At 36.2% G+C, this 23,450-nt stretch overlaps 2 long non-coding RNA genes across 2 annotated transcripts in view; one reads left to right on the forward strand and one right to left on the reverse strand.

Annotated features, from left to right (window-relative positions):
- LOC118522646 (uncharacterized) overlaps positions 1-23,450 on the forward strand; it is a 1,210,141-nt gene that overhangs the window by 517,112 nt on the left and 669,579 nt on the right. The window lies entirely within an intron of this gene.
- The window catches only part of LOC118534832 (uncharacterized), a 29,340-nt gene that overhangs the window by 4,682 nt on the left and 1,208 nt on the right, over positions 1-23,450 (reverse strand). The window contains exons 2-3 of the long non-coding RNA XR_013440669.1: positions 3,034-3,235; positions 607-706 (exon numbers count right to left, since the gene is read on the reverse strand). This is a non-coding gene — a long non-coding RNA (uncharacterized LOC118534832). The remainder of the gene's footprint in view (positions 1-606; positions 707-3,033; positions 3,236-23,450) is intronic.

The raw sequence follows: 23,450 nt of genomic DNA on the forward strand, positions 1-23,450 counted from the left end.
ATGATCTATTAAAAATTATAGTATATCTGCTATTGCTGGAATAAAAATAGCATTGATTGCTATATATTGATTTGGAATCCACCGATCTGTCAAAACTTGTAAGTATTCAAATTGTTTTTAAAAGTTTTCTTCACATACCATCATATCATCTGTGAATAATCATAAGAGTGATAGGGGATTTTTTTTTTTCCTATTCCAATCTAATTAAAATTTGTTTCTCTTTCCTCACTGTACTGCCTAGGACCACCACTGCAATATTGACTAGAGTGTGTAAGAGTAAAGCAGACATCTGTGTCTTGAGCATGACTTCAAAAAATGATCTCAGTATTTTGCCATTAAGTATGAGGTTGATTGTAGACTTACGTGTTTTCATAGATATCCTTTAGCAGGTTAAGGAAGTTTTTGTCTTTTTTTCGTTTGCTAAGAACATTTTTTCATGATTGACTTTATACTTTAGAGTAATTTTAGGTTCACAACAAAACTGAATGGAAAGTACCCATATATCTCCTCCCAACACATGCACAGCCTTCCTGTCTTTATCTGTTTGGCAGCTGTGACAAAATACCATAGACTGGGAGCCTTAAACAACAGACATTTATTTCTCACAGTTTGGGAGGCTGAGAAGTCCAACCTCAAGGTGCCGACAGATTTGGTTCATGTTGAAAGCTCACTTTCTGGCTTGCAGATGGCCACCTTCTTGCTATATCTGGGAGAGAAAGAGAGAGAGAAGAGGGGTGGGGGACAGGGGAGGGAGAGGAAGAGCTCTCTGATCTTTTCTCATTAGGGCACTAATCTCACCATGAGGACTCCACCCTCTTGCCCTCATCCAGACCTAATTACCTCCCAAAGGCCCACCAACAAATACCATCTCTCATACATAGGGCTTCAACATATGAATTTGGGGGGAAACAATTCAGTCCATATGATTTCCCCACTGTCAACATCCCACAGTGGAGTGGTACATTTGCTCACAGTTGATGACCATTGTTAACAACTGACACATCATTGTCAAACAGGTTCTTTTATTTTATTTTATTTATTTTTTTTTTTAAAGATTTTTTATTTATTTATTTGAGAGAATGAGATAGAGCATGAGACGGGGGAGGGTCAGAGGGAGAAGCAGACTCCCTGCTGAGCAGGGAGCCCGATGTGGGACTCGATCCCAGGACTCCAGGATCATGACCTGAGCTGAAGGCAGTCTCTTAACCAACTGAGCCACCCAGGCGCCCTCAAACAGGTTCTTTTAAAAATGTAATTAATCAATGTTGAATTTTATCTGTCACTTCTTTTCTGCACCATTTACATGACGGCGTAACTTTTTTTAACTGGCTAATGTGGCAGATAGCATTAGTTGATTTTCTAATACTAAATCAACCTTGCATTTCTGTGATAAATCAAATTAGTTCTGCTATATTATCCCTTTTTTAATTTTGTTGTATTTTGAGAAAGTTTTGCTTAGGACTTTTGTATACATATTTGAATTAGAGTAAACTGAAAATTTCTTTTTTAGCATTGTTGTCTATAGGTTTGTAATAAGAATTATATTAACTTCACATAGGGTAAAGAGCATGTTTCATCATCTTTTAGTCTCTGGATGAGTTTTGTAAGATAAAAATGACTTGTTCTTAAATGTTGGAGAGCAAGTTTGGGGCCGGAGGGGGGGGGGGGTTGTTGCCCATGGAATAAAAGAATATTCCAGGCTTTTCTTTCTTCTTCAGTCAGTTTGGTAACATACTTTTCTAGAACTGTCTTTTCTCTAAAAAATTAATTTCTTGCATAAGTACTTGTAATATTCTCTTATCTCTTTAACATCAACAGAATTTATAATTAGCTCCTCTTCCTTTATTTCTTACACTGGTTATCTGAGGTTTTTCTTTTTGTTGATCATTTACTAGAGATTTTTCATTTATTTTAGTACTTTCAACCAGCCAACTTTGGCTTTGTTGGAACTTCTATTGTATGTTTATTTTTGTTTCATTAATTTCTGTTCTGATCTTCATTATTTACTTCTCTTTGGGGGGTTTTCATGTGCTGTTCTTTTTCTAAATTTTTGACATGGATACTAAGATAATTGATTTTCAGTCTTCTTATTTTCCAGTGCTTGTAAGTATGTTTATAAATTTCCTTCTAATTGAAGTTTTAGCTGTATCTAAAAAAATTTGGTACTGCAGAATTTTGTTATTATTTAAAACATTTTTTCAGTTATTATTTCTTCTTTGACCCATGAGTTATTTAATGGTTTCTTAATCTTAATAATATGCAGGTTTCTAGTTACCTGTTTGTTATTGATTTTAGTTGCACTAAAGCTAGAAAACATGCCATATTGATTTCAGCCCTTTGAAATTTCTTGAGATTTGTTTTATGGTATACTATATGGCCAAAGTTTGTTTATTTACAAAATTTATATAAATGTATGCACATACACAAAGTTACATATATACAAAGTTTTATATGTGTAGATATATATAGATGTATATATATCTGAATCGAAGAATACACATTAAAATATACATACACAAAAATATATTATATATAATTATTAATATAATTTTATATAGAATTAATATAAATTAATATATATTTCTCTCTAACTGGGAAATATGAATTCAAGGGTTGATTCCTAGAGTTTTACTGCTGTATTTGTGGTTAATAGTAGCTGATAAGGTCCCCTCTAATAAACTTTAAGAGCAAGCAGTTTTACAGTGGTATCATTTTCAGGAAACCAGATTTCCTTTAGGGGTTCCTGAGGTTTTTAATTCTGGTGAACCACTTGAACTTAATGATGGTGATCTTGAGTATACACATTAAACCTTTATGGTATCAGGCCATGTTAGTCTATAAAAGGGCAGAGTCAAAGGAAAGGTAAGATCCATAGATGTATGGGGCATCTGGTGACCAGATCACTACAGCAAATTCCATTAGAAAAAATAAGACATCTAAGACAGGTTTTATATGATTGTCATGTTTACTCAAAATACCATCTGCATTTAAGTAATTACATTGCTTCCAAAGTATACAAAAATTATGAACCACCTCAAAAGCATATCTGTACCATCTGTATACACATTTGTTCTCTTATTTCCATTGACTAGAAGGTCCAAGGAAAGACTAGAGTGTCAACAACTTGTGCAGATTTGGCTTCTGGCAGAGCGTCAGATTTGAGTGGGACTGAGCAGATTAGATTTATAGCCAAGTTAGCAGCCTCCTTGTTTGGTTCCTTAAATAGGAGGTCAATCTAGAAGAAAAATAGTGAGTGTTTTCAGTCAAGAGTAAGGTATGAGTAACCTGAAAAATGAAGAGATAAAATACATATTTTAAAATGAATTCACAGAGGCCCCAGTTAACTATTCTGCCACTGCCACTGCACGTGGACTAGAAGGGCAAGCTTTTTCCCTGGGGTCAATGAGAGGCTATCATGAATAATAGGTTTTTACTATCCATTGTGTATGGAACATCCAAAACTTGACCTGATCTTTCAGGTACAAATAGGAAAAAAAAAAAAAAAGATTTATAGTAATTGGGGAGTTTAAAGATGAGGTCTTTTAAAGGAAGTTCTTTAGGTTATAAAAGACAGACAATCTAGTGTCTACCCAAGGAAAGGGCTTATGTGTGTCAGGGATTATCACATCAAAAGAGTGTGGAATCCAATATCTGTAGTATCCTGTGGGACCAAGAAATCCTTTTAGTAATTATCCAGGTAAAATCATAAATAGCTTCCAGTCTTTGAAGGGAAAGAGGCTATCCATTTTGTCTGATGTGACAGCCTTGTTAGTGTACTTAGGTATGACAAAATTGGAGTTCATAGGTAGATACTTTGTGTTTCTTTTATGGTATCACTATTCTCAAGTGAAAGGAATTAATTCTGTAAACTCTCAGAAAGCATAACAGAAGATCATCAACATACTCTGTGTAAGTGGATTCCTGGGAATAGAATATCTGTAAGTTTATGATTAAGTATTTGTAAGGAATAAGAGGGTACTTCTGTAAACCCCAGGGCCTAACTATTCAAGTGTATTGTTGATTTTCTCAAGTGAATGCAAATAGATACCATAAGTCTTGGGTATAAGTGTATACTAAAGAATGCTGGGTATAGATCTAATGCCATAAAGTAAACAGCTATGTCAGTGAGCAAGAATAAGATGATATTGGGGCTGGGGACACTGGGAAGCAGAGAAGCACAACCTTTTAATGGCCTTTAAAACTTGAATAAAGCAGTAGCTACACCTATTTATCTTTTTGATGGGCAGAACAGGGATAATATAAGTGCTAATACAGGGATTAATGAGTTGTTTTACGAGATACACAGATACAATGGGCCACAGCTCTTGAGTAGTCTCTCTTTTTAGTGGGTATTGGGTTAATTTCATTAAGGATGCAGCCAGATCAGTTGAGGTCATTAAGTGTTCAGCCTCCTTTATAGGTCCCACATCTGAACTGTTTTTATCCCAGAAGCTCTTGGAGACAGATACAGAGATTGAGGTATCAATAGAGGATGTTTCAGTAATAAAATCTGTGCTATCATCAAATTGGAGACACAATTTTTGTTCAGAAAGTGGCTTTCTGATCCAAATTGATTAAGGAACCTCAAAACAGTAGGTTTTGTCCTAGCAGATTCATTGGAGAGAAATCCCTAAGCAGAAAAGCATGTTGACTATAGTGCAATGTCCCAGACAGATAGGAAATAGATGGAACAGGAAGTAGTTGAGTTGAGAACCTTGAGGGGTATTTGAGATTCTTACCTCTGAAATTTTTGTTATTCTAAGGAAGGAATAACAAAAAAGTCATAGGGTCAACTAGGTATGGAATATAGTGTTTGTGCAAATAGCATGGAAATGTCTCCTTTTCATCATAAGGGTGATTTGGGGCAGAACAGAGATCATCTATCCTTGGAGAATGTTCTTCTGTTAGACAAATTTTTCCTTTGACTTTTGATATTCTCAGTTAAGGCAAGGCTAATGTTCTTCCATTGTCCCTTTTCTTATGATATGAATGTGTTTTTTTTCTACATTAGACTTGGAGGTGACCTTGTTTCTTAATCAGAAGTATTAATTTGGTCTGCAATTTTTCTATTTTTGTAGTCCAAGTGTCTTCAAAGATTTTTGTTTTGTTTTTGTTTTCCTGTTCTCTCTCTCTCTCTCTCTCTCTCTCTCTCTCTGTGTGTGTGTGTGCGTGTGTGTGTGATTTGCCAGCTTTTTTAATTCAGACAGAAGGCAAATAGAACATCTTATGTTCTGTTTCCTTATTAAATCTGCCACTTCAGTTTTAAAACCATCAACAAAGCAGATACATAGGGTAGTTATAATGTTTTCTCTGACAGAGATTAGTATAGTTTCTAAAGATGATATGCCACGGTCTCTAAAGTCTAGGATAAATTGATTTTTCCCTGTTCACAGGACCAAATTTTTGACAGAAAAGACTTCAGATATAGCAGCTATGAGATCTTATACTCTTATCTTTCTTGTTATCCATTTATGTTCAAATTTTGATCCATATGTTTCACATAATTCTGTAATCAAGCTGTTCTCTCCCTTTTTTTCTAGTAAAACCAGATTTTTGTTTTTCTGGGTCTTGTGAAGAGATATATTCATTGGTAAGGGCAGGAAATATCAGACTACATGATCCAAGGACAATTCTCAATTCTTCATTAAAATTTTGTTTTTCAATGTGAGTTAGAAAAGTATAGATCTGAACTTCACCAATATTTGAAGGTATAATTCCACTGGAGTTAGGGTGATGCTCTCCAATTACATTAGAAGATATTGTGAGGGCTTGTTGTCTGTGACAGGGTTATGTTTATGAAGGGTTAGTAGGTAAGTGTGACTTATTTAATGTGTAGCTGGAGATTTGTACCTCTTAATCCCCTTCATCAATTCTGCCCATTCCCCAGCTTCCCTCCCCCTGGGAAACCAGCAGTTTGTTTTTTGTATTTTTGAGTTTGATTTTGTGTTTATTTATTTGTTTTGTTTTTCAGATTCCACATATAAGTGAAATCATATGGTATTTGTCTTTCTCTGATTTATTTCACTTTGCATAATACTCTTTATGTCCATGCATATTGTCACAAATAAAATTTTTCTCTTAAAATGCTCTTCATATAAAATTTTAAAATACTGACGATGGAATATTTGGAGTCTTTGAGTCCTTTGATTCTTAGGCACTATACACAGTGGATTATCCTATTTATATATCTTGGGTGTTCTAGTATGGCCACTGAAGTTCTGAATTGTTCTTGGGAAAATCCTGCCAGAATTTCAAGTATTGGGTGCTATTTGGTCCCATGACATTTGTACATGTAGGAAAACTGAACAATGATGGCAGTTCATTGAATGACTACAAATTGTCCATTTTCAAATAACAATAATAAATGAGGGACAAATATTCAGGCCCTGAGAATTTCAGGACTACTCCCCCAGCTCATTCATGAGAACTCTGAGTAGTGAAACAAATAAAATAAAGGGTTTTCACATAGGACAATTAAGAGGAAGAACAAAAGCTTAGATAGTGTGTATGCAAGGAGTGAAGCCCTTGTCTGGAGCAGGATGGAGTCCTCTGTTCGGTCACTGGGACTAAGGAGAATGAGTGGGGCAAACATATATGTTCAGGATGCAGGGTTTAACTGGAGGTTCATTATCTTTTTCTACTGCCTCAGAACTTTTCAATCATGGCTTCTCATTAGAATAACCAGGAGAGCTTTAAAAATATGAATATCAAGCACTGACGTAACCCCAGAATGATTAATTTACAATGTGTTTTAAAGCTCCCTAAGTGACTCTAATATATATCAAGAACCTTTGCAATTCACCAAGCTTCTGCAAGAATTCAAACAATTCTCCCCCACATAGGGAAAACCTGGTTTGGGTTTTATATTAAAAAAGTCTTGTCTCTGTTTTTCCCCACTGTTTTAATATGTCAGTTCTTTGACAAGTGTATTATCTTTGTGTGGTTCACCCAAGGAGTCTATGAAAACAGTGTGGAGATTTCTAACTGAGGAAAATCTAAGAATAAGAGTTTGGCAATGATTTTTCTTTGAATATTTGAGCCACTCAGTGCCAGAGTAACTTAGCAATATCATGGAAGTATATACTTCATTACTTAATACTTCCTTTCCTTATTTGCTAGATCTACATTCAAGATCAGAATATGGTCTAATCTGTTCAACTATTTGAATTTCAACCCTGCAACAGAATGTCTGTAGATATTTATTTTGCTGCTGATTTTGACTATACAGGATAGTGTTACTAGTTTTTGTTTAATAAGCTAGTCTGATAAATGAATTATTTTTAAAATTGTAAATTTTTAAGAAGCACTTTTACACACCTCTGGAGGCAAGGGAAACAAGCAAAAATGAACTATTGGGACTGCATCAAGATAAAAATCTTCTGCACAGGGAAGGAAACAATAAACAAAACTTTTAAAAGGCAAACAACAGAATGGGAGAAGATATTTGCAAATGACATATCTGATAAAGGGTTAGTACCTAAAATCTATAAAGAACTTATCAAACTCAACACCCAAATACCAATAATCCAGTTGAGAAATGGGCACAAGACATGAAGAGACGTTTTTCCAAAGCAGACATTCAAATAACTAACAGACATATGAAAAGATGCTCAACATCACTCATCATCAGGGAAATACAAATCAAAACTACAATGAGATGCCACCTCATACCTGTCAGAATGACTAAAATTAACAACACAGGAAACAACAGATGTTGGCGAGATTGCAGAGAAAGGGGAACCCTCTTACACTGTTGGTGGGAATGCAAACTGGTGCAGCCACTCTGGAAAACAATATGGCGTTTCCTCAAAAATTAAAAATAGAACTACCTTACAGCTCAGCAATTGCACTACTAAATATTTATGCAAAGGATACAAAAATCCTGATTTGGAAGGGCACATGCACCCCAATGTTTACAGCAGCGTTATCAACAATAACCAAACTATGGAAAGAACCTAAGTGTCTATCAACTGAGGAATGGATAAAGAAGAGGTGTTAGATACACACACACACACACACACACAATGGAATAATTCTCAGCCATCAAAAAGAATGAAGTCTTGCCATTCACAGTGACATGGATAGAGCTAGAGTGTATAAGGCTAAGTGAAATAAGTCAGTCAGAGAAAGACAAATATGATTTCACTCATATGTGGAATTTAAGAAACAAAACAGATGAACATAGGGGAGGGGGAAAAAAGGGAAACAAACCATAAGACTCTTAAATACAGAGAACAAACTGAGGGTTGCTAGAGGGGTGGTGGGTGGGGGGATGGGCTAAATGAGTGATGGGTATTAAGGAGGGCACTTGTGATGAGTACTGGGTGTTATATGTAAGTGATGAATCACTAAATTCTACTCCTGAAACTAATATTACACTGTATGTTAACTTACTAAAATTTAAATAAAAAATTTAAAAATAAAATGCTATTATTGGCTTTGTTGTAAAGTGCCATGGATGTACCATAATTATATACAACCCTAGATTACCTCTGATGTTCCATAATTATGACCAGTGATACATGTTATTGATTATAAAGCAATTTAGAACTTGTCTATGTTCAGATTTGAGTAGCTATGTGCACTGTAATTGCTTTGGTAATATGTTTGTGTTATATTTAAATGCTTAAGGGTAGCTTTCCAGCTAATGAAAAATCATTGTTTGCACTTTTGCATTTCTAGTTCTTCCTATTATAAATGCATCTGCCATATCAGGAAATAATTTCCTTGAAATTCCTGAAAGGCTTGTGTAACTATTAGGAGGTACACAGAATTTGCAAGGAGAATTTGGACAGAAAGGAGAAACTAATAAAGTTATATCATTTGCATTATGAAAAAGCTTGAATGCTCAATACTGGCCCAGGGACATTTATCTTACTCTTTTAGTTAGTTTATTGATAGGATTTGTGGGTGACATCATTTCTATTGTATAAATTTATGAAAATGTCTTAACTAATGTGTAGCTAATTATATACAGTAATATTAATATTTAAAAATGCTTTTAAATATTAACTAATTTTAATTCTCATAACTACCAGAGATGTGAGAATGCCAGCATAAGGGAAATAAATATAAGAGAGACTTTGTTCTGACTTATTCCTCTGTAGAGATCAGGAGATGTGCTCTTTCTGCTTTATGTTTTCTTTTTAAAATTTAGGTGTTGAGTCCCCTAGTATATAAGGCATTTGATGACACATAGGACCAGTACTCCAAAGGCACTGAAGTAGGTGTTATATAAACCAAGGTATATATGTCCTAGTATGCACTTAGTAATTTTCATTCTTTTATATTCATTTTGCTGTGTTACAGGGACTTGTAGTGAAGTATTTTATAGTGGATTTGCTCCAACAAAGGACTATTGTTCAAGGACCACTAATCCCTAGTCTATACAGATAAGATCTGTATAGATTATAAAATATAAAATCTTTAGTAACAAAGAATGTTGTTAAAAAGGGTGCTTATTATATAAATATTTATTCAATGTAATTAAATTTAATAATTCCTATATAAAGTTTAGCATGACAAAAGTAAAGCTGCTTTAACGGATAATGACCATTCTTTTGAAAATTAAAATACTGAGAGCCTTAATGATTCTTTCTTTCTCTCTTTTTCTTTTTCTCCCTTCCTTTCTTCCTCTCTCTCTCTCTCCCCCCTCCTTCTTTTGACTGAGTTCTGCCCAGGAGGATGTGGTCAGAGGTTATGTGCCCTGCTATGATAGTTTTATGTGTTACCTTGGCTAGACCCTAGTATCCAATGATTTAACCAGACACTAGTCTAGGTGTTGCTGTGAAGATATTTTGTAGGTGCCAGTTAACACCTAATCAGTTGACTTTAAGTAAATGATTAATGTGCATAGATCTAATCCAGTCAGTTGAAGGCTTTAGGAACAAAAACTCAGTTCCCCAGAGAAAAAGAAATTCTGCCTCAAGACTAGAGTCAATGCCTCCCTGAGTCCTGCCAGCCCAACCTGTGGATGTTAGATTTGTCAGGCCTTGCTATTGTGTGAACCAGTTTCTTAAAATAAATATTTTGTTTTATTAAAATTATTTAAATCAATTCTTGATTTGCAGAGCAGAATCTTCCCTCATTGCAGAGATTTGGACTAGTTTTAACATATCACAACATGGAGTTCTTTTGTGCATCAATTTATGTACATTTTTAAGGAATACAGAAAAGGTTTTGAGGGTTTTGTTTTTTTGTTTTTTTGTTTTTGTTTGGAACAGGAATATTGAGTAACTATTAAAACTTTATACCTAGGCATATTGACCAAAGCAATAACATGAAAAGACTAAACACATCATTTCCTTTTTAATAAATTTAATGAAATAGAGTATGAATAAGTATGTAGATTAGTTAACACTAATGTATCAGTATTAATTCCTTAGTTGTGACAAATGTACTAAAATAGTGTAAGATATTAATAGGGGAACTCGATGAGGGATATATGAGAACTCTATACTAAGCAACTTTTCTGTTAATCTAAAATTATTCTAAAATTAAAAATGAGAGATGAAAAGATGGCAGAGTAGTAGGGGACCCTATTCCAACTGGTCTGTGGAATTGAGTTGGATATCTACCAGACCACTCTGAATACCCACAAAATCAGCCAGAGATGTAAGAAGATGGATCTGGATCTCTACAAACAGAATATCACAGGCAGTTGGTTTCAAGGTACGAAGCGGGGAGCCGTGATTCCAGGCAGATATTGGAGGATAAATGGAAGGGGGTGGGAGCCAGCCACAGGGATCCTACACTGCCTGTGTGTGATAGCCTCCCACACTGGGACCGGGGCACAGACTTGCAGACTGGTAGCGGCGGGGAAAAGACTTTAGGACAGCCCCCTGGACTGAAACCCAGAGTGGCGGGGCCATGTGTGTGAACTGGGGGCGGCTGGCAGTATTAGAAGCACGAAGGGCAGAGACAAGCCCCAACCTGGAGGCAAGGACTGGGAGCACTGCTGAGGGGCACACAACCCAGGAAGCTGCAGTTTATAGCAGCACAGACAGAAACAGAGAGAGTGTGGCCTGGAGAGCTCACTAAAGAACAGACTGTGATCTCTCTGCTTTGAGGCAGAGGGTTGGAAATGGTCTCTTCTGCCCTGACTCTCGGAAGAGATGCAGAAAGCTGCCAGAGAACAAAAGCCCCAAAAAGCCGGTTTTCACTGAGCCCATCCCCTGCCACAGGGGGCAGGGCAACTCTGCCCAAACAGGGTTGCCTGAGTAACAGCACGGCAGGCCCCTCCCCAAGAAGACAGGCTGGGAAAACAAGAGGCCAGCAACCATAAGGTCCCTAGAAAACAAGTACATCTTGCTTGGGTTCTGGTCAATAATTTGGACTCTATACATAACCTCAACCACCCATCAACAGAATGACTAGGAGGAGGAACCCCCAAAATAGGAAAGACTCAGAGATTATGACTTATGCCACAGATTTACAAATGGATGCAGATATAACCAAGATGTCGGAGATGGAATTCAGGGTAGCAATTGTGAAGACAATAGCTAGAACGGAGAAATTAGTTAATGGCAACATAGAGTCTCTAAGGGCAGAAATGAAAGCTGAAATGGCAGAACTTAAAAATGCTATCAGTGAGATCCAATCTAATCTAGATAATCTAACAGCTAGGATAAGCGAGGCAGAAGAATGAATTAGTGCCCTAGAAGACCAGTTAATGGATAAAAAAGGAAAAGAGGAGGCCCGGGAAAAACAACTCAGAATCCATGAAAATAGAATCAGAGAAATAAGTGACACCATGAAACGTTCCAATGTCAGAATTATTGGAATCCTGGAGGGGGTGGAGAGAGACAGAGGACTAGAAGATATATTTGAGCAAATCGTAGCTGAGAACTTCCCTAATCTGGGGAATGAAACAAACATTTGTGTCCTAGAGGCAGAGAGGACCCCTCCCAAGATCAAGGAAAACAGGCCAACACCCTGGCATGTAATAGTAAAACTCGCAAATCTTAGAACCAAGGAAACCATCTTAAGGGCAGTTAGGGGGAAGAGATACGTACAGAGGGAGGAACATTAGAATAACGTCAGACCTATCCACAGAGACCTGGCAAGCCAGAAAGGCCTGGCAAGACATATTCAGGGTACTAAATGAGAAGAACATGCAGCCGAGAATACTTTATCTGGCAAAGCTATCATTTAGAATGGATGGAGAGATGCAGAGCTTCCAAGACCAGCAGAAACTGAAAGAATATGTGATCACTAAGCTGGCCCTGCAAGAAATATTAAGGGATGTTCTATAAAAGGAGAAAGACCCCCAAGAGTGGTATGGAAAAGAAATTTACAGGGACAATCTATAAAAACAAGGTCTTCACAGGCAACATGATGACAATAAATTCATATCTTTCAATAATCACTCTCAATGTGAATGGCCTAAATGCTCCCGTAAAACGGCACAGGGTTGCAGATTGGATAAAAAGACAGGACCCATCCATATGCTGTCTACAAGAGACTCATTTTGAACCTAAAGATATATCCAGACTGAAAGTGAAGGGATGGAGATCCATCTTCTATGCCAACGGACTTCAAAAGAAAGCTGGGCTAGCAGTTCTTATATCAGACAAATTAGATTTTAAACTAAAGAGTGTAGTTAGAGACACAGAAAGACACTATATCATTCTTAAAGGGTCTATCCAACAAGAAGATCTAACAATTGTAAATGTCTACACCCCCAACATGGGAGCAGCCATCTACATAAGCCAACTGTTAACCAAAATAAAGGGTCATATTGATAACAATACATTAATTGTAGGAGACCTCAATACTCCACTCTCAGCAATAGACACATCATCTAAGCAGAAAATGAACAAAGAAACAAGAGCTTTGAATGACTCACTGGACCAGATGGACCTCATAAATATATACAGAACATTTCACCCTAAAACAACAGAATACTCATTCTTCGCAAGTGCACATGGAACTTTCTCCAGAATAGACCACATACTGGCTCACAAATCAGGTTTTAACCAATACCAAAAGATTGAGATTATTCCCTGCATATTCTCAGACCATAATGCTTTAAAACTGGAACTCAATCAGAAGAAAAAGTTTGGAAGAAATTCAAACACTTGGAAGCTAAAGACCACTCTGCTCAAGAACGTTTGGGTCAACCAGGAAATCAAAGAAGAACTTAAACAATTCATAGAAACCAATGAGAATGAAAGCACATTGGTCCAAAGCCTATGGGATATGGCAAAGGCGGTCCTAAGGGGGAAATACATAGCCATCCAAGCCTCACTCAAAAAAATAGAAAAATCCCAAATTCACCAACTAACTCTACACCTTAAAGAACTAGAGAAAAAGCAACAAACAATGCCTAAGCCACGCATTAGAAGAAAAATAATTAAGATTAGAGCAGAGATCAATGAATTAGAAACCAGAAACACAGTAGATCAGATCAACAAAACTAGAAGCTGGTTCTTTGAATTAATGAGATCGATAAACCACTGGCCAGACTTATCCAAAAGAAAAGAGAAAGGACCCAAATTAATAAAATTATGAATGAAAGGGGAGAGATCACGACTAACACCAAGGAAATAGAAACAATTATTAGAAATTATTATCAATAACTATATGCCAATAAGCTGAGCAACCTGGATGAAATGGATGCCTTCCTGGAAACCTATAAACTCCCAAGACTAAAACAGGAAGAAATGGACAACCTGAACAGGCCAATAACCAGTAACGAGATTGAAGCAGTGATCAAAAACCTCCCAAAAAATGAGTCCAGGGCCTGATGGATTCCCTGGGGAATTCTACCGAACATTCAAAGAAGAAATAATACCTATTCTACTGAAGCTGTTTCAATAAATAGAAACAGAAGGAAAGCTTCCAGACTCATTCTATGAAGCCAGCATTACCTTAATCCCCAAACCAGGCAAAGACCCCATCAAAAAGGAGAATTTCAGACCAATATCCCTGATGAATATGGATTCCAAAATCCTCAACAAAATCCTAACTAATAGGTTCCAACAATACATTAAAAGGATCATCCACCATGACCAAGTGGGATTTATCCCCCAGATGCAAGGGGTGGTTCAACATTTGCAAATCAATCAATGTGATAGAACACATTAATAAGAGGAGAGAGAAGAACCATATTGTCTTCTCAATTGATGCAGAAAAAGCATTTGACAAAATACAGCATCCTTTCCTGATTAAAACTCTTCAGAGTATAGGGATAGAGGGAACATTCCTCAAGTTCATAAAATCCATCTCTGAAAAACCCACAGTGAATATCATCCTCAATGGGGAAAAGCTGAGAGCCTTTCCCTTAAGATCAGGAACACATCAAGGATGCCCACTCTCGCCACTATCGTTCAACATAGTACTAGAAGTCCTAGCAACAGCAATCAGACAACAACAAAAAAGGTATTCAAATTGGCAAAGAAGAAGTCAAACTCTATCTTTTCACAGATGACATGATACTTTATGTGGAAAACCCAAAGACTCCACCCCCAAATTACTAGAACTCATACAGCAATTCAGTAATGTGGCAGGATACGAAATCAATGCACAGAAATCAGTTGCTTTCTTATACACTAACAACGCAACTGTAGAAAGAGAAATTAGAGAAACGATTCCATTTACAATAGCACCAAAAACCATAAGATACCTCGGAATAAACCTAACCAAAGAGGTAAAGGATCTATACTCTAGGAACTACAGAACACTCATGAAACAAATTGAAGAAGACACAAAAAGATGGAAAAACATTCCATGCTCATGGATCGGAAAAATAAACGTTGTTAAAATGCCTATGCTACCCAGAGCAATCTATACCTTCAATGCCATCCCAATCAAAATTCCAATGACATTTTTCAAAGTGCTGGAACAAACAATCCTAAAATTTGTATGGAATCAGAAAAAACCCCGAATCGCCAAGGAAATGTTGAAAAAGAAAAACAAAGCTGGCGGCATCATGTTGCCCGATTTCAAACTATATTACAAAGCTGTGATCACCCAAAAAGCATGGTACTGGCACAAAAACAGACACAGAGACCAATGGAACACAATAGAGAGCCCACATATGGACCCTCAACTCTATGTTCAGCTAATCTTGGACAAAGCAGGAAAGAATGTCCAATGGAAAAAAGACAGTCTCTTCAACAAATGGTGTTGGGAAAATTGGACGGCTATATACAGAAGAATGAAACTGGACCATTTCCTTATGCCACACACAAAAATAGACTCAAAATGGATGAAAGACCTCAATGTGAGACAAGAATCCATCAAAATCCTAGAGGAGAACATAGGCAGTAACCTCTATGACATCGGCCACAGCACTTCTTTCAAGATACATCTCCAAAGACTAGTGAAACAAAAGCAAAAATGAACTTTTGGGACTTCATCAAGATAAAAAGCTTCTGTACAGTAAAGGAAACAGTCATCAAAACAAAGAGGCAACCCACAGAATGGGAGAAGATATTTGCAAATGACACTACAGATAAAGGGCTGGTATCCAAGATCTATAAAGAACTTCTCAAACTCAACACCCAAAAAACAAATAATCAAGTCAAAAAATGGACAAAAGACATGAACAGACACTTCTCCAAAGAAGACATACAAATGACTAATAGACACATGAAAAAATGTTCATCATCATTAGCCATCAGGGAAATTCAAATCAAAACCACATTGAGATACCACCTTATACCAGTTAGAATGGCAAAAATGGACAGGGAAAGAAACAACAAATGTTGGAGAGGTTGTGGAGAAAGGGGAACCCTGTTACACTGTTGGTGGGAATGCAAGTTGGTACAGCACTTTGGAAAACAGTGTGGAGGTGCCGCAGAAAATTAAAAATAGAGCCACTCTATGACCCAGCAATTGCACTCCTGGGTATTTACCCCAAAGACACAGATGTAGTGTAAAGAAGGGCCATATGCACCCCAGTGTTCAGAGCAGCAATGTCCACAATAGCCAAACTGTGGAAAGAGCTGAGATGCCCTTCAACAGATGAATGGATAAAGAAGATGTGGTCCATGTATACAATGGAATATTACTCAGCCATCAGGATGAATACCCAACTTTTACATCAACATGGATGGGACTGGAGGAGATTATGCTACGTGAAATAAGTCAAGCAGAGAAAGTCAATTATCATATGGTTTCACTTATTTGGGGAACATAAGGAATAGCATGGAGGACATTAGGAGAAGGAAGGGAAAAATAAAGGGGAGGAAATCGGAGGGAGAGACGAACCAGGAGAGACTATGGACTCTGAGAAACAAACTGAGGGTTTTAGAGGGGAGGGGGTGGGGGGATGGGTTAGCCCATTGATGGATATTAAGGAGGGCACGTGCTGCATGGAGCACTGGGTATTATAAGAAAACAATGAATCGTGGATCTCTACATCAAAAACTAATGATCTATTGTATGGTGACTAACATAACATAATAAAATAAAATGAAAAGTTTAAGTATTTAAAGTCAAAGCAAAGATGACTAAAAAAAGGCATGTTATTTAATTAAATTTAAGGATAAATCCAAATAACAAGTAGATCATAATTCTCAGGAGAGGGGTAAATCATATAATCTCTATGGAAAAAACAAGGCAAGTATATTATCAGGAATTTGGTAGACATGCAATCAGAACAAAAAGCGTAAGATTATATTTAGTGTCTCTGAGATAAGCTTTTCTGAGACTGTCTTCCCTCAGCAGATATTTAGACACAGCCATAATGTTCAACTTTGCCTTCTTTAGCCAAGATTCTTGAGTAATAGATCTCCCTTCTCTGTTTCCATGGCAGACCATCTGCCTTTTGTTCACAAAGTAAGTTTCTTTCCAAAAAGAGTAGTTAAAATAAATTGAGCTTCTTAAGAAAACATTATAGTTCTTCCAGTTCTACTTCTGAGATTGTTCTTAAACCAGTGTTTTCAAGTTTGGGTTGTGTCCATTTCTTTTTCTTTTTTCCAACAATGTGTTGAAGAACACTTCTGTATACATAGCTCTATGTACTTTGCAGCTATTTTTAACTGTAATTTCTTAGATTTAGGCCAAGAGATATATAAGGATTTTGGTGCATTTTGTTAAATAGTCCTTTCGAATATTTGTTTCACTTCATGTTTCCAAAAGCAGTAGGTGGGAATGCTCATTTCCTGACATACTTGACAATTTGTTTTTACCCTTAATTATTTTTTTTAAATGAGAAAATTAACAATGGTATCTCTTGGTTTGCCATTTTTATCTCCTCCTCGTGAATTTCACATTTCTGTTCTTTGCTCAGGCATTCTGATTTTCAGACATCAGTTTCTGTAACTTGATTAATTTGTGCACAGACTCCTCTTTCAGTGCTGAGAAAATCTGCTTTCAGAGCCTGAAGGCCTACACAGTGGTGAATTCATCTCGAGAGTCATCTTGAGGCCCGGACCTCCTCAGGCAACATATTTCTTTCTTAAACACGGTCCTTGACATTTAAAATTAGAAGAGGAATTGCTGCTGATTGTTGCCTTTCTATTGTGCTCTACACTTACCACTTTTTCAAACCTTAGCGCCCCCTCCTTTTTTCTTTACCAAATGCAGAAATAGCTTATCCTCACCATTAGCCATCTGCCAACTGTATACTTTTTACCCCAAAGCCAGTGCCCATCAGCACCGTAAATGTGGCTATTTCATCTTAATCTTCACTCTACATGTGCCAAAGTGTCCATCCTTCTCCAACCCCTATTCAAGAAACATGGTATATTTTGGTTTTCACTCTAAAATATACATTTTTTTTTAAAGTTTTTGAGATCTTAAGTAAAGTTAATTCAAGCTGTTTCTTCAGGGCATATGTGCTATAGTAGGATTTTGTTTTAGTCCTTCAGCAGAAAGACTGAACTAATATGCTGGATGTTGATGATTCTTCTTTTACCCTTAATAATAGTAAAATTTATGCTCAAAAAGCTTTCCTCAAAGCTCTTTCTTTTAGGTCTTTTGTGTTACATATATATATATATATATATATATATATATACCTATTTCTCTATAATCTCTTTTCCATATGGATTTTGAAGTCTTATGAAATCCCTTTTGATATTTATCTTGCCTTCCCTTACCACTTTATGTACTTGACTAGCAAGGAATAATAATTCATAGAATCTCAGAAGTTGCTCAGTCACTGTCTTGAAGCAGAATGCTATTTAAATATATTTCAGAAGAGCTGTTTGTAAAACTAAAATGAATGTCAACCCAGGCTTTATGGAGGTTCTATATAGAGAATAGATTTAGCCTTAAAAATTGTAGTGTTATCATTTTCAGGTATTGACTGAGCTGTGGCAAATCTCTATCCAAGAGATCATGTAAATGAATTGACACAGCAGGTCAAACTTTCTAACTGTTCAAAGACTTGAGTTTTGTGCTGAACCAGAAGGCCAAGATAAAGCAAGACATAGTTACCATCTATACTACTTTTACTCCAGTGGTTTAATCAATCCCTTCCTAAGCATTAACCCTAAGAAATTTTAAAGGGAGGGGCGCCTGGGTGGCTCAGTTGGTTAAGCGACTGCCTTCGGCTCAGGTCATGATCCTGGAGTCCCTGGATCGAGTCCCGCATCGGGCTCCCTGCTCGGCAGGGAGCCTGCTTCCCCCTCTGACCCTCCCCCCTCTCATGTGCTCTCTCTCTCTCATTCTCTCTGTCTCAAATAAATAAATAAAATCTTTAAAAAAAAAAGAAATTTTAAAGGGAGAGTACTTACTCCAGTATGAAGGGCAAGTGTTACGTAATTTTCATTTGTCCTCTGCTGTCCTTTCCTGATGTAGTTAATTTGTCCATGCTAATCTTAACACAAAACATGACAATTAAGATCACTTCCTTAGTTTTTGTGACTGGCAATTTTTTGGCTCAGGGACTTTAAGAACTTCAAGTAAGTATACTGAAAGGGTTGGACTTCTTGGGACCCTTGGAATCAGGGAGTCTGTGTTTTCCACTTTTTTTCTCCTGTACTTAAGATGATTATTTTTCCTGGGTCTTTGCTTCAAAGCCTCTGTGTCTTTCAGAGTTTTTGGCATATAATAGAAATTTCAGGTCTTTTCCAAAGGAATTTTTTTTCCCTTTAGCTTTATTAAAAAGTTATATTAGGTCACTTTTTATAGAATTCTATAACTTACTATATCTAATTGTTTTAAGCCTAGGAAAGCCATCACCAAGACATCATGGAGATTATATCAAGGGGGGATGCAAGCTATTATCCTCGACCAATTTTGTCTACTATCTTTATTTGTATTTCTGTCATATATCCTTTCAGCTATTTGCTAATTTAGATGAGGGAAAAATTAGAGGACAAAAAAGAGGTTGGAAAATAGGATTGGGTCTTCCAGTAGCAATACAAGATCCAATTAGATAAAAATAACTTGAAACTTTTCAGAAATTATGTTTTAAAAATAAGCCCAGATAGCATCTCCTCCTGGAATTCTTTCCTTTCACCCCCGATAATATAAAAGACCTTTGTAAAACTCAGCTTATTTTTATCACAAATACTCTATTTGATTTTAGTTATTTGTTTCTGTTTCCTCAACTGGGCTATGTTTGGGTGTAGGTCTGTATCGTACATTACTGTATCCCCAGCTTCCAGCACAGCACTCTTATATAGTAACCAAACAAGGTTATATATAAAAGTAACTGGTTTTAAGGGCTTTTCTCTCTGCCATGACCTAATTGAGTATTCAGTACTACCTATATGGAATTCTTATTTAATCCTCTTATAGACCTTAAGTAGGAGGTTTTATTATTGCCCCCATTTTTATGATGATGACCTGAAGCATAGAGAGTTAAAGTTAAGCATCTTACTTAAAGTCGTATAATGATTAAGTGGTAGAGCGAGGATTCAAAACAAGTAAGTCCTCTCACCCCTAACCACCATGCTGTACTGTTCCTCAGCATGAACAAATAGTGCTTCCTGAGTAATTTTGGCTTGAATCCTAAGATGCCTCAAAAACAGAATTTTGACCCTTAGCACCAAGCTGAAAGTATGGATGTGCTCTCAGATACAGCTGCAGCAATGTTGAGAAATCTCCCCTTTTTCCTTTGTTGGATAAGCTGATGTGGAATTAGAGGTCTGACAGTTGGGCATCCAGAGAGCCCGAAAGAAGAGACACAGTTATCAAATCAACCTGATAATTAGCCCTGAATACTTAAACTTTTTTGTTCAGGTAGTTAATCCTACATCCTTTTAGCATGTATGCACAGTTTGCATGCTTTTCAACTCGCATCGCATCTCCGGCCGGCCTTTACTGTGCTGTGTTTTAGTGTAGAGCTCATTGTGCTCATCTTGACCTTTTCTTGAGTTTTCAGTTTAAGTGCAAACTATATCTGGTGAGAACTTGAAGTGGAAATCATTTGGAATTATAGTACCTGCAATGCCTCTGAAATACATTAAAAAGAACAATAGCTGTGATAAAGTATTCACAGCTTCTAAAAAATGTATTCATTTATGTCCGCTGAGCATTGCTGAACAGTAGGTTTATTTAAAGTTAAATTACCTTTATATTCCCTTGCTTCTGTTCATTTCAGAGCAGTAGGATACTGTAGCCAGACTTCCCTTGAGCAACCAAAAAATGAGAAGCCTCTATAAAACCTAGGTATTTAACTGATTGCTTCAAACAATTGCTTTGAAAATGCAGTGGTGTTTTTGATGAAAGACCAACAAGTAAAATTTTCTATCAAACCCATTCTTTAGAGGAATAACTTTTTCAGTTGTTCATCTAATTGAAGAATATGAATGTATTCAGAAAATCCTCAGATGAATTTTTGAGGCAGTCTGCACAAACAGCATATTACAAAATTATAACAAATAGGGTTAAAAGGGAAGTTAGCACCACAATGCCAAAGCAGTTTTGTGTAGGTTCCTAATTAACTATTTCATTGCATTGTGTCCTTTGTGATTGCTCATGAGATGGCAGCAGACTTCATGACATGCAGCATGGAGAGAATATAAGCTCTTTTGCACAGTTCTCTAGACGGCTTCTTCTTTAAATTGGGCTGCCAACTGGCATCTGGGAAGTCAGCTCTGCAATATTTTAAGACTGGAGAAATGGGTGATTAGAGCTCAGCATTTAAAGTACTTCATTTTTAGGGGCAGTTTTGCAGAATTTTCTTCTTATTCAATAGTGAATATAAGGAAAGTCACTCTTCCATTATTCGAAAAATAACTGAATCATCTATGACTTTTTTTTTTTGCTAATCATTTAACTCTAATTTTAAATATTCCACTCCAGTGTGTTTAAATTCAATTGTGTGTTTAAATTCAATTGTGGTGAGGATGGCAATAATAATCCAATTGGAAACCTGGGTGAACCATTTTTAAAATGGACACGCAAACCTAATTATTTGATTAAATGGTATACATTTCTTTGGAATTCTATTTTTTTTTAAAGATTTATTTAGAGAGAGAGAGTGCACGCATGAGCGGGAGGCATAGAGGAAGAGAGAATCTCAAGCAGACTCTGCGTTGAGCTCGGAGCCCAATGTGGGGCTTGATGCCGCGCTGGATCTCACGACCCCTGAGATCATGACCCTCAGATCATGACCTGAGCCGAAACCAAGAGTTGGATGCTCAACCGACTGCACCACCCAGAAACTCCTGGAATTCTATTCTGTATAGAGAGAGTAGGAAGTCTTTTCTGGAGTATGTCTTAAAAATCGTCAAAACTTGCCTGTTCTAATAAAATCTTACCATCTAATATAAATAGCCCTAGAGAAAAACTTTGTTTCTTATCCTATGTACTTGAGAAGGTTTAATATCTAGGTCAGGAAATTTTATGACTCTGAAAGTAACTTTTCCCTATTTTATGTCCAAAAATGAAATGGCATTTTCTTAGATTCTCAGCAAAGGCAATTGAATATATATCTTCACTAGAATTCTGCTGTCCTGATGAAATTTGAGTGAGATTAAAGAAAACTGTCAAATACAGTATAATCTTTAATCTGGGAGAGATGACAATGTATAAAAAGTGAATCATGTAAATGTAGAATATAAATAAAATTGCTAAAGAAAAGAATAACTTCCTGTCTGCCTCCAAAGGTTAGGGCTTTATTCCAAACTGTAAACACCTCTAGCTCACCTCTAGATATGAACAGTATTTATATTCAAGAATGGCTAATAAATTTTTGAGCATCCAACTTGACTGACTAAGGCTTTTCAGCACTAGTTCTAAAATTATAGTCAATATTAATAGTATATGATTATAAGTCTCATATAAATATAAAGATTTATTTGAGATGAGGGTCATAGAAAAGTAAAACATAAAACTTTATTATTTGATATTTTTATGTTAGTATTTTAGATTATTTAACCTTTTCTTGGCTGCTACTTAAGCCAATGTTTACTGGGGTTATGAATTTTTCCTCTATCAATTCTATTGTAAATAAAGAATAGCTGGTCAGAGTGAATTTGTTTTGCCTTGGATCACCTTTGTGTGGAGCATGATCTAGGAGAGAAGAATTGAGTTGACTATATTACCCAGTTGAAAGGATGTGATCTCAGAATGGATCCCTCCATTTCTATCTTCCTTTCCTTCCTCTGGCCACTGTGGCTACCCAGTTAACAGTATGGATCATGAGACAAATGTATTACTAGGATGTTCTCTCTCATTCTCTGTCTATGGAGTAACCTTTGTAAGTCCTGTATATCTTATTCCTAAATAAATGAACAAGGCATGATAACTTACTGCAATTCTCTTTCACAGGTGGTTATTGGTCATAAGAGTAGGTCTTGCAGTGGATCTGGCTGTCTTTTGTGTGAACAAAACTTCAGTGATATTTGTTTACTTTTTAACAGAAAATTTTGAGAATGAATGGAAATTATGATATGCACAGTAATTTTTAATAGCATGGGATTAGGAGTTAATATGATGTGAAAAAATTTGCTGAATGGCTCTGAGCTTGTTACATAATTTTTTAAAGATTATTGTACCATCTATCAAGTAAGGATAACCATAGTATCTGACAGGATTGTTGTAGGGTGAAATAAGACAATATTATAAATTCCTTAGCATTATGCCTAGCATACTAAGGGCTTAATAAATTGTTATTTAAAAATTTATATCATGTAATAATTGAAACCAAACAAACTGAGAATAAAAATAGAATCTCAGACTTTATAGACAAGATGTAATTTCTTAAGCCATCACCATATGGCTATGTAATTATTCCCACAGAATGAAATAACAAATATTTTTAAATCTTTAAATGTTGTTTTCCTCATAAGATTGACATTTAAGATCTTACAGAGTTTTCCAAGCCAAAAAAATCATCCTTTTAACTATGTTTTTGTTAAGATATACAATTTCAACTATAAATGCAGAATATTGCAGAAGGTATTCTTCCTTTTACCATGGTTTTTCCAAACATATTGTCTATTTCTTTTGAGGAGTTTATACTTTAGCAATGAAGTATATTTGTATTTAACTAGTAATCATGTACATATACATAAATATATACTTACACATATATGTATATG

Source organism: Halichoerus grypus, chromosome 8 (assembly GCF_964656455.1).
Source record: "Halichoerus grypus chromosome 8, mHalGry1.hap1.1, whole genome shotgun sequence".
In the NCBI taxonomy this organism is placed as follows: domain Eukaryota; kingdom Metazoa; phylum Chordata; class Mammalia; order Carnivora; family Phocidae; genus Halichoerus; species Halichoerus grypus.